Source organism: Oryctolagus cuniculus, chromosome 6, assembly GCF_051225735.1.
Source record: "Oryctolagus cuniculus isolate XC-2025 breed Fujian yellow rabbit chromosome 6, ASM5122573v1, whole genome shotgun sequence".
NCBI lineage: Eukaryota > Metazoa > Chordata > Mammalia > Lagomorpha > Leporidae > Oryctolagus > Oryctolagus cuniculus.
The window spans coordinates 15,076,840-15,093,304 of record NC_142872.1 but is presented as its reverse complement, the minus strand read 5'-3'; the positions used below and the strand labels follow the sequence as shown (position 1 = coordinate 15,093,304).

General features: G+C 39.7%; 1 long non-coding RNA gene across 18 annotated transcripts in view; it reads left to right on the top strand.

Moving 5' to 3' along the window:
- The window catches only part of LOC103347857 (uncharacterized), a 148,764-nt gene that overhangs the window by 67,511 nt on the left and 64,788 nt on the right, over window positions 1-16,465 (top strand). The window contains exon 4 of one of the 18 annotated variants that reach the window (XR_016235250.1): window positions 8,163-8,195. The exons of 16 other annotated variants lie outside the window; for them this stretch is intronic. This is a non-coding gene — a long non-coding RNA (uncharacterized LOC103347857). Of the gene's footprint in view, window positions 1-8,162; window positions 8,196-16,465 lie in introns of those variants that run through there. One more of the 18 variants, XR_016235248.1, reaches the window with a different exon arrangement.

The window sequence follows — 16,465 nt, the reverse complement described above, 5'->3', positions numbered from 1 at the left end:
TTGTGTTTCCACATGAATTTCAGCATCATTTTTTCTATATCTGAGAAGAATGTCATTGGTATTTTGATTTGGGATTACATTGAATCCGTAAACTGCTTTTAGCAGTATGGACATTTTGATGATACTAATTCTTGCACTTGACGAACATGGAAGATTTTTCAATTTTTTGTGCCTTCTATTTCTTTAATGTTTTTTAATTTTCATTGTAGAGATCTTTGACCTCCTTGCTTCAATGTATTCCAAGCTATTTAATTCTTTCTGTAGCTATTGTGAATGGGACTGATCTTACAAGTGTTTTGTCAGCCATGGAATTGTCTGTGTATGCAAAGGCTATTGATTTTTGTGTGTTGATTTTATATGCTTTTATCAAACTCCTTTATGAGATCCAATAGTCTGTTAATTTAGTGTTTTGGTTCCTCTACATATAGAATCATGCCAACTGAAGACAGGGATATTTTGACTTTGTTCCTTTCCAAGTTGTATCCCCTGGATTTCTTTTTCTTGCCTAATGGCTCTGGCTAAAAGACTATGTTGAATAGCAGTGATGAGAGTGAGAATCCTTATCTGGTTCTGGATCATGGTGAAACTGCTTCCAATTTGTCTACATTCAGTAAGATGCTCCATGTGGTTTTCTCATAAATTGCCTTGATTGTGTTGAGGAATGTTCCTTTTATACCCAATTTGCTTAAGATTTTAATCATGAAAAGATACTGTATTTTATCAAATGGTTTTCTCTGTTGAGATAATCATGGGATTTTATTCTTTGGTTTGTTAAAGTGATTTGTCACATTTATTGATCTGTGAATTTTGAATCATTTCCGCATACTAGGGATAAACCCGACTTGGTCTGGGTGAGCGATCTTTCTGATGTGCTGTTGGATTTGATTAGCTAGTATATTTTGAGGATTTTTCTGTCTGTTTTCATCAGAGATATTGGTCTATAATTTTCTTTCTTTCTTGTGTCTTTTACTGGTTTAGGGATTAAGGTGATGCTGGCCTCATAGAAGGACTTTGGGAAAGATTATCTCCCTTTTAATTTTTTGAATAGTTTGAGAGGAATTGGGATTAGTTCTTCATTAAATGCTGTGTGAATTCAGCACGGAAGACAGCTGGAGCTGGGCTTCTCTTTGTTGGGAGGGTCGTTATTCCTGATTCAATTTCTGTCTTGATATTGGTCTTTTTAGGTTTCCTATGTCTTTACAACTCAAATTTGGTAGATTGTACATCTCCAGGAATTTATACATTTCTTCTAGGTTTTCCAGTTTGTTGGCATATAGCTCTTTGTAGTAATTCGATGGTTACTTTTATTTCTGTGGTATCTATTGTTACATTTTTATTTTCATCTCTGATTTTGTTGATTTGGGTCTTCCCTTTTTTTGGTTAGTTGGGACAATGATTAATGAATTTTTTTTTTCCAAAATAATCTGCTCTTTCATGATCTTTTGTTTTTTGGTTTCAGGTTTTTTTTTTATTCTCTAATTATTTCTTTCCTCCTATGTTTGGGTTTGTTTTTTTTCCCCCTATGTTACTTGATATATATTGATAGCCCATTTATTTGATTTTTTAACATTTCTTGATGTAGGCACCAATTGCTGTAAACTTCATTCTTAATTCTGCTTTAGCTGTATTCCACAAGTTTTGAAATGTTGTATTTCATCTTCATTCACTTCCAGATAATTTTTGATTTCCCTAGTGACTTCTGTGACCCACTGTTCATTCAAGAGCATGTTATTCAGTCTCCATGTGTTCAAATTTGTTCTGAATATTCTAGACTTGTTAATTTCCAGCTTCATTCCATTGTGGTCAGAAAAGATGCATGGTTTGATTTCAATTTTTTTTTTTTTAATTTGATGTGGCTTGCTTTAAAACCTAGCATACTGTCTGTCCTAGACAGTGTTCTGTAGGCTGGTAAAATAAATATGTATTCTGCAACTGTGGGATGAAAGGTTCTGTAGATATCAGTTACCTTCATTTGGTCCATAATGTTGATTAGCTCTGTTGTTTCTGTGTTCATTTTTTGTTCAGTTGATCTGTCCTTTGCTGAAAGTGGAGTGTTAAAGTCTCCCCGTAACTGTTATATTAGAGTTTATGTCTCCCTTTAAATCTGTTATTATTTCTTTAAAATAGCTAGGTTCCCTGTAATTAGGTGCATATACATTTACTATCATCACATCTTCCTGTTGAATTGATCCCTTGGTCATGACATAGTGCCCTTATTTGTCTCTTTGAACAGTTTTTGTGTTAAAGTCTATTTTTTTCTGATATTAGGATGGTTACATCTGCTGTTTTTTGCTTTCCATTAGCATGGAATATCCTTTACCATCCTTTCACTTTCAGTATGCATGTATCTTTATTAGTGAGGTATGTTTCTTGTAGGCAGCAAATAGATGAGTCTTGCTTTTTAATTCAGTCAGTCAGTCTGTATCTTTTAATTTGAGAATTTAGGCCACTTACATTCAGGGTTTCTATGGATAAGTAATGACTTGGCACTGTCATTTTTCTGTAAATATTAATATTGCTTACTTTGGATTTCCTTTGTTGTTTTATATAAGTAATGACTTGGCACTGTCATTTTTCTTTTCTTTTCTTTTCTTTTCTTTTCTTTTCTTTTCTTTTCTTTTGACAGGCAGAGTGGACAGTGTGAGAGAGAGACAGAGAGAAAGGTCTTCCTTTTGCCATTGGTTTACCCTCCAATGGCCGCTGTGGCCGGCACGCTGCAGCCGGCGCACCGCCCTGATCTGATGGCAGGAACCAGGTACTTATCCTGGTCTCCCATGGGGTGCAGGGCCCAAGCACTTGGGCCACCCTCCACTGCACTCCCTGGCCACAGCAGAGAGCTGGCCTGGAGAGGGGCAACCGGGACAGAATCCGGCACCCCGACCGGGACTAGAACCCTGTGTGCCGGTGCCGCAAGGCGGAGGATTAGCCTAGTGAGCCGCGGTGCCGGCCTCATTTTTCTGTAAATATTACTATTGCTTACTTTGGATTTCCTTTGTCGTTTTACTGGGAGATTTTCTGCCTTTACATTCTTTCATAATGATGACTATCCTTCTGTGTTTCTGTGTGTAGCACGTCCTTAAGCATCATTTGTAAGGCAGGACAAGTGCTGACAAATTCTTTCAATTTCTGTTTGTTATGAAAGCTCTGTATTTCACCTTCATTCATAATACTTAACATGTGGAATTTTCCTAGAGATAAAATCACCTAGTATGTATTTTAACTGCTGTTTTAAGTGTTAGCAGTGTATAATGAACACCTTTCCATGTTAAAAGCTAAGTTTCTCCCATGAATGCATGACATTGTCTTGTAAATATAGAGCTGCTGCATTTTTTTTGTTAGCTTGTTTCTAGGCCAGGTATCTGTTTTTGGAGCCCCACTACCACCACCACCATGGAAGACTACATCTTTATGTTAATATTTGTTGTCTCAAAAAATCATAGGCACTTAACTGTTACCTCTGATATATTTTTATGTGTTAAATTTATATACCTTCCCACTTCTCAGGTTAATCATTTCCCTCTTTCAGATGATTTCTTCTAGCTAGTTGTCATATCTAAGCCTTGGTCAAGATTGCAAAATGTGGCTGGCGCCATGGCTCACTAGGCTAATCCTCCACCTTGCGGCGCCCGCACACTGGGTTCTAGTCCCAGTTGGGGCGCCGGATTCTGTCCCGGTTGTCCCTCTTCCAGGCCAGCTCTCTGCTGTGGCCAGGGAGTGTAGTGGAGGATGGCCCAAGTGCTTGGGCCCTGCACCCCATGGGAGACCAGGATAAGTACTTGGCTCCTGCCATCGGATCTGCGCGGTGCGCCGGCCGTAGCGGCCATTGGAGGGTGAACCAATGGCAAAGGGAAGACCTTTATCTCTGTCTCTCTCTCTCACTGTCCACTCTGCCTGTCAAAAAATAAAAAAGATTGCAAAATGTATTAATAGTACCTTTTTATTGCTGATGTTTGTATCTAATCGGAACTTAAATTACATTTACTTCTGCTTAAATTATGGAGAAAATAAATTAGTTTTAATTTAAGGAAACCAGATAAGAAACATTTTTTGACTAGTAAAACCTATTTTTCTCAGAGAATTTTGTTGTTACTTTATATAAATAAAACACCAGTTCAATGTATCAAAATTTACTTGAGAAAAAGGTTCTAGAACATGGATGCATTCCAGACTGAAGATGGTTCGGAATACCCCATTGCACCAAATGTACAGGAAATGTTTATAGCCAGAGAATAGCAAGTGACATACAAGAGTAACCTGATTAGCTACAGTTGGCATTTCCAATATATATAGGGATGCTGTGATCAGTTGGCAGCCCATGATTGGCTCAAACCCAACGGCTTTGATTGGCTAAGACTCAGAGACTTGATTATAAGGGCTTACTTTTAGTTACAGTTTGCTTACACATCCAACTAAGGTGCAGTTCCCTGTAACCAGAGGCTTCTTTGGGCCAAAATTATCAGTGAACTACAGAAGCAGGTCTAGGAAAAATTATTTACAGTTAAACATATGATTTGGAAAAATGTTCAGTTTTATCTTTTTGTCCAGTAACTTCAAAATGGATAATGATGTATCCCAGAAATGTCATGTCTATCGTAATAAAACCATCAGGACTAGCATATATTTATAGGCTGTAAAATTTTCCTTTGATGTCCATATTCTTCATGTTTACACATACATTGCTTTTATAATTTTTATATACATTTTGAAAAGCTTTTTACCCATATAGCTCATTTTTGTTCCTATTACACACAGTTTGTTGAGTGTTTTTGCTTTAATCACTGGGCCAGAAGTGGTGGGAATTAGAAAAATAGTCCATTACGGTGGGAGCTTAAAATCTAGGTTTGTGAAAAGTTAAATAACAGTACTGGAGCCAATACTCATGTAAGACTGAGGCGACAGGACAATCTACAAATTGCTTTAGGAATTGTACAAAAATGCTTTTTATGGATGTTAGCAGAACACTGTGAGTCAGCATGATTGAGAACAGCAGAACCGAAACTAGTGTCTGCTAATACTAACTGATAGAATTAAAAAGGAGAGAACCATCCAACATGGGAAGCAGGATACACATCAGACTCAGAGAATGGCAGATGTACTAAACAGCACTCTGGCTTCAGAATCAGCCCTTAAGGCATTCGGATCCGGCTAAAAAGCCCATGAGAGCATTTTAGGCATGGAAAGCCAAGACACTGTGGCAAAAAACAAAAACAAAAACAAAAACAAAAACAAAAACAAACCCTAAATGAAAGATCTCTGCGAGTGAGATCCCAGTGGAAAGAAGGGGCCATCAAAGAAGGGGGTACCTTTTTCTGAAGGGAGGAGAGAACTTCCACTTTGACCATGACCTTGTCTAGATAAGATCAGAGTCGGTGAACTCAAGAGGCTTCCATAGCCTTGGCAACTCATCACAAGAGCCTAGAGTGATTAATGACACCATAAGTAAGAGTGCCAATTGTTAAATCAACAACAGGAGTCACTTTGCACTTACTCCCCATGTAGGATCTCTGTTCTTAATGTGTTGTTGTACTATGCAAATCAATGATATAACTAGTAATCAAACAGTACTTTATACTTTGTGTTTCTGTGTGGGGGCAAACTGTTGAAATCTTTACTTAATATATACTAAATTGATCTTCTGTATATAAAGATAATTGAAAATGAAAAAAAAAAAGAAAGAACTGGGGACAGGAAAGAAGAGGAAGCATTTCAGAGAGTATGGGTTTGAAACCCAACACAGAGGTAGGAAACGCCAACAGAGCAATTTCTTCAGGCAGGTGCTATGACTCAGTGAATCAAGTCAAGCAATTTGAATAGAAGAAAGAGGATGGGAAGGAAGTGTGTCCAAGGCTCGTCTACATTCATGTGGAACACTCCTTATGCTGGGGAAGGGCTGCTCACCTGGACCCCTGCGTGAGGAGGCCACCGTCATTTCTACTGCCTTGGCTGTGCCCAGCCCCTACTCAGCCCCTCAGCTGAATGGATTTCCATGAGTTAGCTCTGAAATACCACCTCAAGGATCCTTTAGCCAATATACAGGATGTGAAAAAGAAAACATCCGTATGGTTGCAGGCCACTACATTTTGGAGTGGTTACTCACTCTACGAGTAACTAGTTAAGACTAAGCCCAATTTGGATTTCAACATTTCTAGGCAAGTGTGGGAAACTGCTGGCATATGCCTGACAGGAGGCCCTTGGAAAACCACTTCTGGATTGCACGGAAGTGAGACGAGGTAGTATTGGTCACGGAGGAACAAAGCAGAAGGGAAATCCAGGAAGAACAATGGAAACAGGCTGTCTGCCTCAGAGCTGACTCACGACAGGCTCCTGGGGACAGAGAGGCAACTTGGAGACACAGAGGGCACTTGGGAGCACAGCTTGTCCTGGGGTGTCGGGGAAGGGCAGACATTGCCTGCTTTGTGAGAAACGGAGCACAGCCACTCTGCCTGAGCCCGTGGCTGCTGACCATGCTGTGAAGGGCCAGGGGGTGACTGGGTGCCGAGGATGCCTTTGCTTTGGGCAGGTGGCTTTGATGGGTGGTGTAGGGGCTTCAGCTGTCCTCCCCTGAGTGGAGGAGGATGGGGAACTTAAACTGCATTAGCTCTGCGTGCTGCCTCCCTCTCCTGGGACAGGTTAGGTCTGAGGTTGTAGGTGGGTAATGGAATGTACAATGCAAATATTACTGCTAGATAATCTAAATGAACCAGAGGGGTGAGTCTTAGAACAGTTCAGGTCAAATCATTACACTTGTGTTTATATACAGACATAGATTCATTCAGATAGATACATGTTTAATGACATCTGTGTCTATATATAATATAATTAAGTTTTTGTAGTATCAAGTTTCCTCCTCATACATTGTACCCTTGAAATGGTCTCTTGACCTCTGTATGGAGTATAAAGGACAATATTATTTTCTCTGAGTTGAGCAGTAAAGTCATCTTAAGAGTTTAAGGGATCTTCCTAATACTCCAGAATCAAAGTGACAGAACCAGGATTTGAACTGAACTTTCCTAATTCCAGAAATCAGTACAGAATCAGTGCTCATAGGCTACATTGGATGTATTTATAGGATATTAAAGAGCTGGCTTTGGAATTTCTTATCTGTATGCATATCAATATGGTCAACCATCTTTATCCTAGGAGTCAACATTCCATGGATCCAAACCTTCCATAGGTTTGAAAAAATAAACTACATCTGTACTGAACATGTAAGACTTTTTTCCTGGTCATTTTTCCCTGAACAAAATGGAGTAACAATTATTTCAAAAGCATTTGCATTGTGTTAGATATTACAAGTATTATCTAGATGATTTGGAGTATACTGGGAGAATGTGGAAAGCTTATACACAGACTACTATGCAATTTAAACATTTATTTATGTTTATTTGAAAGGCAGAGAGAGAAATCTTCCATCTGCTAATCCACTTCCCAAAAAAACAAAACAACCAGAGATGGGGCAAGGCCAAAGCCAGGAGCCCAGAACTCATTTGGGGTTTTCCATGTGGGTGGTAGAGTCCCAAGGCGTTGAGCCATCACCTGCTGCATCCCAGAGCACACATTAGCAGGAAGCTGGAATTCAAAGTGGAATTGAGATTTGAACCCAGGCACTCTTGATGTGGGATGAGGGGTCCCAAGTGACGTCTTACCTGATGTACCAAGTGCCTGCCCAACAGTGCCACCTTATATTAGGAATTGAGCTTCTGTGGATTGCAGTATCTGTGAGTCCTGAAAACACTCCCCCACAGATGTTAAAGAACATCTGTGTAGATGTTCCTTCACTTAAGTGGGATTGTTGGGATGAACTCCCCCAAGGGGGAAAGACTGTAAGTCAGAGTGGGCTCAGTACACCTCACCTAGAACACGATAGCTTCGCGACAGAGTACACTGTTGGGTAGCATTTATTTCCCCTTGTAATCGCTTGCCTGACTGTGAGGTGTGGTTCCCTGGTACTTCTCGATATAAAGAGAGAGTAACGTGTATTATGAGCTAGGAAAAAGTTCAAGATCCCCTATTACATTTCTGCAGAATATGTGTTCCTAATGTACCATCATAAAGACAAAAAATCATGAGCAGAAGCATTGTGAGTCAGGAACTATCGACACACAATTAATGCATTCCTGTACGTATTTGAGCTCTGAAACAATTTTTCCATGTTATCACAGGCTCAAAGGGAAATGTAAAAGCAAAATATTGTTGATATAAATGACTACCTTATGTAAATGATGCCTGCTTCCCATAGAACCTCCAGTCATACAGGTTAGTACAATATTTAAAAATAGTCTGCTTACTTTTCTGTACTCATTTTTCAAATATTATTTTTGAAAACACATCGCTATCATTGAGCATAGCCTTTTAGACATCTTCACTAGTGATCAGTGTTGTTGAGCAAAAAGGTTATGCATCAACAGTTTGCACTAAATAAGCTGTCATCAGCACATTTCCTTTTGAAATAATATTCATTAAAATAGGATATTGTCATAGGTAAAGTGACAGCTCATCTCTGTCAATTTTCTATAATAGTAATATACGCTTTATAATATAGCACTAATAAGACAGAAAATAGCATTTCAGTCACCTACTGTACGTTGAAATGGAGACTAGAAACACAGCTCCGGATTCAGGGGAAAAAGATGCCATTTAAATGGAACTCTGTTCAGTCAGTGCTCCAGTACCGTCAATAATTTGATTTATATTCTTGTTATTCAGTATTAGACACCGATGTTCCAACACAATTGTTGTTCTGTCTCTCACCCTTTGTTTCAGTATTAATTCCAAGTGTAAGTTTATACTGACTTTAAGAATTGTCAGTGGACAGAGGGGCTATGGCACAACAGGTTAAGCTACCATCTGCAGCATTGACATCCCTTATTAGTGCTGGTTCAAGTCCTGGCTGCTCCACTTCCTATCCAGTTCCCTACTAATGTGCCTGGGAAAGATGGCCCCAGTACTCACATGGGAAACTTGGATTAGGTTCCTGACTCCTGACTCTGGGCTTCACCCTGGCCCAGCCCTGGCTGTTGAGGGCATTTGCAGAGTGAACCAGCAGATGAAAGACCTCTTTCTCTCTGTCTCTCCCTATATCTCTCCCTCTCTCTTTGTAATCTGACTTTCAAATAAATAAATACATCTTTAAAAAAGGAATTGTCAGTGGGATTTACAAGTTAGAAAATACTCGAACCCAGAGCCTATGCAGACCAATAAGAAGCAATATAATAGAGAAGATGTTAAGTGTGGACATGTCGCAGCAAAATTTAGATCTCTACAATTGTTTAGTTGTCAGACTTTCTGCAAATAATTATATGGTTTCTAAGCACAAATTTCTGTTCCTTGAAATGTGGATATTAGTTCTACCTCATTAGGAAGGTGTGGGGATTAAATGGGGCAATATCTGTATAGGATTTAGGCTCAGAATGTGGCACATAATAGAAGCCCTATAAATCCTTGGCTGTATCCATGCGCCTTACTATAAAGATGTTGTTCTGTTGACTTCTGCTTGCATCGTTCCTATTGAAGTCAGCATTCAGTCTGTTGCTTTGCTGATTGTGTTAAGGTTTTTTGCTTTTATTGTAAATAATTTAACTGGGTGTTTCCAGTTGTGTTTTCCTTTGTATTTATCCTGCAGTAGTTCATCTTAATAACTGAGTATGTGACGAAGTATTTGATTTCCTTTGAAAAATTCCATTTTTAAAAATTTAGGAAAACAAACTTGATGCATTTAATGAATACATATTTGGGAACATGGTGATTCTTTCCCCTCTAACTCCCTCCCACCCATACTCTGATCCTTCTTCCTCTTCCCATTCCCTTTCCCATTATTTTTTACAAAGATCTGTTTTTTGCTAATGTTTAAAAAAGATTTATTTATTTATTTATTTATTTGAAAGAGTTACACAAAGAGAGAAGGAGAGGCAGAGTGAGAAGTCTTCCATCCGCTCGTTCTCTCCCCAGTTGGCCACAGGTCTCCCACGCGGGCGCAGGGGCCTAAGGACTTGGGCCATCTTTTACTGCTTTCCCAGACCATAGTAGAGAGCTGGATCAGAAGTGGAGCAGCTGGGACTCAAACCGGCCCTCATATGGTATGCCAGCACTGCAGGCGGCAGCTTTACCGGCTACACCACAGCACCAGCCCCTGTTAATTTTATACTCAACAGATTAACCCTATATTAAGTAGAGAGTACACTGAATAACTATGAAGAAAAAAGAAAACAGGACAAAACAAACAGGAAAAACATTATTCCTTAAAAGTCAGGACAAGGGTTGTTGAAAAGCATCATATTTCAAGGTGTCAGTTTCACTCCTATAGGTTACCTATTAGGTACTCTGTTAGTTACCACAGTTTAGAGAAACCATATGGTAATTGCGTTTTTGTGACTCTCTGATATTCACTAAGTATAATGGTTTACAGTAGCATCCATTTTGTTGCAAATGACAGTATTTCTTTTTTTTTTACTACTGTGTGGTATTCCATAGTGTATATATACCATGTTTTTTTTTTTTATCCTGTCTTTAGTTGATAGACATCTAGGTTGATTTTATATCTTAGCTATTGTAGATGGAGCTGAAATGAACATGGGGTACAGATCACTCTTTCATATGCTGATTTCATTTTCCTTGGGTAAATTCCCAGGAGTGGGATGGCTGGTTCATATGGTAGGTCTATATTCAGCTTTCAAAGGTTTCTCCATAGTGTCTTCCACAGTGGCTGTGCCTCTCCTTCTCTCTCTGTGTAACTCTGACTTTCAAATAAATAAATAAATTGTGAAAAAAAAGTCTGTTCAGGCCCTTTGCCCATTTCTTAAGTGGGTTGTTTGTTTTGTTGTTGGTGAGTTTATTGAGCTTTTTATAGATTCTGGAAGTTAATCCTTTATCAGTTGCATAGTTTGCAAATATTTTCTCTCATTCTGTCAGTTGCCTCTTCACCTTATTGAGTGTTTCTTTTGCAGTGCAGAAGCTTCTCAGTTTGATGTAATCCCATTTGTTAATTTTGCCTTTGACTGTGCTTATGGGGTCTTTTCTGAGGAGTCTCTCTCTATGCCAATGTCTTGTAGGGTTTCCCAAATGTTCTCTAGTAATTTGATGGTATTGGGTCATAGATTTAGGTCATTGATCCATTTGAGTGGATTTTTGTGCAAGGTCTAAAGTAGGGGTCTTGCATCATAATTCTATATGTGGAAATCCAGTTTTCCTGGCACCATTTGTTGAGGAATCTGTCTTGGCTCCAGGGACTGATTTTTGCTCCTTTCAAAGCTAAGTTGATTGTAGATGCTTGGATTGATTTCTGAAGTTTCTGTTCTGTTCCATTTGTCTACACATCTGTTTTTGTGCAGTAACAGGCTGTTTTGATTTTAAGTGCTCCATAGTATGTCTTGAAATCTGGTATTGTGATGCTTCCAGCTTTGTTTTTGTTGTTTAAGATTACTTTAGCAATTTGGGTTCTCTCGTGTTTCCATATGAATTTTAGCAGCGTTTATTTTTTTTTCTAGATCTGAGATGAATGTCCTTGGTATTTTGATTTGGATCACATTGAATCTATAAATTGCTTCCTGTAATATGGACATTTTGATGATATTTATTCCTCCAATCCAGGGACATGGAAGGTTTTTCCACTTTCTGTGTCTTCTATTTCTTTCTTAAATGTTTTATAATTTTTATCATAGAGATTGTTGACATCCCTGGTTAAATTTATTCCAAGGTATTGAAGTTTTTTTGTAGCTATTGTGAACAGGATTGATCTTAGAAGTCCTTTGTCAGCTATGGCATTGTGTGTGTTGATGTTATATCCCGCTACTTTACCAAGCTCCTTTATAAATTCCAATAGTCTCTTGTGCAGTCTTTTGGGTCCCCTATATATAGAATCATGTCTTCATCAAATAGGTGTAGTTTGATTTCCTCCTTCCCATTTGTATCCCTTTGATTTCTTTTTTTTGCCTAATGGCTCTGGCTGAAACTTCCAAACCATATTAAATAGCAGTGGTGAGAGTGACCATCCTTGTCTGCTTCCAGATTTTAGTGAGAATGCCTCCAGTCTTTCCCCATACAGTAGGATGCTGGTCTGAGTTTGTCATAAATGGCCTTGATTATGTTGAGAAATGTTCCTTTTATACTCTGTTTACTTGAGGTTTTCATCATGAAAAGGTTGTTGAATTTTATCAACATCTATTGCTGGTTTTCTGCATCTATTGATGGTTTTTGTTCTTCAGCTTGTTAATGTGATGGATCACATTTATTGGTTTTCAGATATTGAACCATCCCTGCATACTAGGGATAAATCCCACTTGATCAGTGTGAATGATCTGTCTGATGTGTTGTTGGAATCAGTTAAATAGTATTTTGTTGAAGATTTTTGCATCTATCTTCATCAGGGAAATTGGTCTATAATTCTCTTTCTCTATTGTTTGTTTTATTGATTTAGGGATTAAGGTAATGCTGGCTTCATGGAAGAAGTTCAGGAGGTACCCTTCCTTTTAATCATTTTGTGTAGCTTGAGAATTGGAGTTAATGCTTCTTTAACTATGTGGTAGAATTCAGCAGTGAATCCAAATCCATCCCGTCCTGGGTTTCTCTTTGTTGGAAGTGTCTTTATTACTGATTCAATCTCTGTTTTGGTTGTTGGTCTGTTTAGGTGTTCTATGTCTTCATGACTCAATTTTATTAGATTGTATATTTCCAGAAATCTATCCATTTCTCCTAGACTTCTTGATTTGTTGGCATACAGCTCTCTATAGTAATTCCTGATGGTTATTGTTTCTTCTGTGGCATCTGTTTTACAGTTCCCTTTTCATCTCTGATTTTATTGATTTGGGTCTTCTCTGTTTCTCTTTATTTTTTTTTTTTTTGTTGAGCACATGGTGTGTAAATTTTATTTATTTTTTTCTAAAAGCCAGCTCTTCATTTCACTGATCTTTTGTATTTTTTTTGTTTCAATTTTGTTTATTTCTTTCCTCCTAGTTTAGGGTTTGGCTTGCTGATCTTTTTTCTTTTTCTAGATCCTTGAGATTGATTGATAGCTCATTTATTTGGTGACTTTCCAGTTTCTTGATTTAGGCACCAACTATTATAAATTTTCCTCTTAACACTGCTTTTGTTATATCCCGTGAGATTTGATATGTTATATTGTCATCTTTATTTGTTTCCAGGAATTTTTTGATTTCTCTTTTGTTTTCTTCATTGAACCACTGTTCATTCAGGACCATGTAGTTCAGTCTCTATATGTTTGCCTATTGTTCTAGAGATTGTCAAGTTGTTGATTTCAAGTTTCAGTCTATTGTGATCAGAGAAGATGCACGGTATGATTTTTCTTTAATATTTATTTATTTATTTGAAAGTCAGAGTTATACACAGAGAGAACGGGAGGCAGAGGGAGAGAGAGAGAGAGAGAGAGGTCTTCCATCTGCGGGTTCACGCCCCAACTGGCCGCAACGTCCAGAGCTGTGGTGATCTGAAGCCAGGAGCCAGGAGCTTCTTCTGGGTCTCCCACATGGACGCAAGAACTTGGGTCATCTTCTACTGCTTTCCCAGGCCATAGCAGAGAGCTGGATCGGAAGTGGAGCAGCCTGGTCTCTAACCTGAGCCCATATAGGATGCTGGCACTGCCGGTGGTGGGTTTACCTGCTATGCCCCCTCCCCAGTCTCACATGGTATGATTTTGATTTTTTTGAATTTGCTGAGACTTGATTTATGGCCTAGTATTCGGTCTATCCTAGAAAATGTTCCATGCACTGGTAAGAAGAATGTATATTCTGCAACTGTGGGGTGAAAATTTCTATAAATATCAGGTCCATTTGGTGTTGATTAGCTCTGTTTTTTCCTTGTTGATTTTCTGTCTGGTTGCTCTATCCATTGATGAAAGTGGGATGTTGAAGTCCCCTGTTACTGTTATATTGGAGTATGTATCTCCTTTTAGATCTGTTAATAGTTCTTTTAAATAGCCAGGCACCCTGTTCCGTTATTAACTTTAAAATATATTTGTGGTTAGCCCATTCTGTGACTCTTTTTACTATACAGCTTCGATTATACTTGTTGGACTTCAATTCTCCATCTTCTATCATTGTATCCTTTTTAATACTTTGAATTTTCTTATATATTCTGTGCTTTAGTCTGACTAAATATCTCTCCACATATCTTATTTGCTGGCAAACTCCAATATTACATTTTTCTTTTCTCTGATATTTTTTCAAAGATTTATTGATTACTTTGAATTGCACAGTGACAGAGATCTTCCATCCACTGCTCTGTTCCCCAAATGACCACTGTAGCCAAGAGTCAGGAACTTCATCTGAGTCACCACATGGACAGCAAGGGCACAAGCACCTGGGCCGTTATATACTACCTTCCCAGATGCATTGCCAGGCAGCTGGTTTGAAAGCAGAGCAGTTGAGATTAAAACTGGCACCCCATTATGGGATGCCAGCATTGCAAGTGATAGTGTAATAAACTGTGTAACCATGCCAGCTCCTCACTAATGCCTTTTATGAAAATATTCACACACAGAGGAGTTGAGATAATAGCACATTAAATATCCATATATATGCACCAGAGAGATTCTACTTTTACTATTATATTATACTTGTATTAACATGTATCTCACTACAACTAGAAACACTGTCATTTTTATCATTTCTGTCTTTCAGCAGAGTATCACCAGGTATCTAAGGCAAAGATAAGGAAAATGGGACAACAGAAACAGACGCACAGTTGACCCCCACATTGATTCTCAGATATGGACGTTAAAATAACATGTCTGTTCATTTATTGACTGGTCTAGTTTTTTTCATAATTTTTTAAAGATTTATTTGTTTGAAAGAGTTAGGTAGGGGAAGAAACAGGGGGAGGGGGGAGAGGGAGAGAGAGAGAAAGAGAGAGAGGTGTCTTCCATCCACTGGTTCACTCCCTAGATGGCTGCAATTGTTGGAACTGCGCCAAAGCCAGTAGCCAGGAGCTTCTTCTGGGTCTCCCACAAGGGTGCTGGGGCCCAAGGATTTCAGCCATCCTCTACTGCTATCCCAGGCGATAGCAGAGAGCTGGATCAGAAGTGGAGCAGCTGAGGCCGGTGCCGCGACTCACTAGGATAATCCTCCACCTTGCGGCGCTGGCACACCGGGTTCTAGTCCCAGTCGGGGTACCGGATTCTGTCCCACTTGCCCCTCTTCCAGGCCAGCTCTCTGCTGTGGCCCAGGAGTGCAGTGGAGGATGGCCCAAGTCCTTGGGCCCTGCACTCGCATGGGAGACCAGGAAAAGCACCTGGCTCCTGGATTTGGATCAGTGCGATGCACCGGCCGCAGCGCACCGGCCGCCACAGCCATTGGAGGGTGAACCAACGGCAAAAAGGAAGACCTTTCTCTCTCTGTCTCTCTCTCTCACTGTCCACTCTGCCTGTCAAAAAAAAAAAAAAAAAAAACAAAAAAAAACAAAAAAACAAAAGTGGAGCAGCTGAGACTCGAACCAGCACCTATATAGAATGCTGGTACTGCAGGTGGTGGCTTTATCTGCAATGCCACAGTGCCGGTCCCTATATTTTTTTTTTTTGGGTGGTAGAATCAAAGTGTCAATAACAGCTTGACAGAAAACACTAGGCGTTCGCTGTCGTGTGGTTCTGAGGGCTGTGAGTCTGAAGTCCAGTTGTTGGGAGGACCATGCTGTCTGAGGGCTCTAGGGGAGAATCCTTCCCTCTCTCTTGCGGCTTCTGCTGTGGCCAGGTACCCATGGCATTCAGTGGTTTGTGTAGCTCTATCCCTTCATTTGCGAGGCTGTCTTCACCCTGTGTATCTTCACATCTTCCCTCTCTTTGCATTTTTCACCCGAATTTCCCCTTTTCATAAAGACCCCAAGGATAGTGGGTTTAGCAGCTGCCCTGATGACCCTATTTTAAGTTGATTACCTCTGTCATGGCCGGATTTCTCACTAGAGCCACATGCTGTGGTCCAGGGGATCAGAATTTGAATATATCTTGTTTGAGGTTCATACAATTTAACCCCTCTTATTGTGCAGTAGTATCCCATTGTTTGAATAGATCTCAGTGTAATTTTTTTAAGATTTATTTATTTATTTGAAAGAGTTACACAGAGAGAGAAGGAGAGGCAGAGTGAGAGGTCTTCCATCCGCTGGTTCCCTCCCCAGTTGGCCGCGAGTCTCCCATGCTGGTGCAGGGGCCCGACGACTTGGGCTATCTTCTACTACTTTCCCAGGCCATAGTAGAGAGCTGGATCAGAAGTGGAGCAACCGGGACTCGAACCAGCGCCCATATGGGATGCCGGCACTGCAGGCAGTGGCTTTTACCCACTACGCCATGGCACCAGCTCCAGATCTCTGTATTTTTATCCATTCTGTTGATGGCCAACGGAACTGGTTGCAGTGTTGGGCTACCATGAACAAAGCTGCCAGAAGTATGCCTGTGAATGACGTTTTCCCTTGCTCTGCGTTAACTACCTCAGAGTGAGATTTCTCGATGACAGGTAAAGTATGCGTT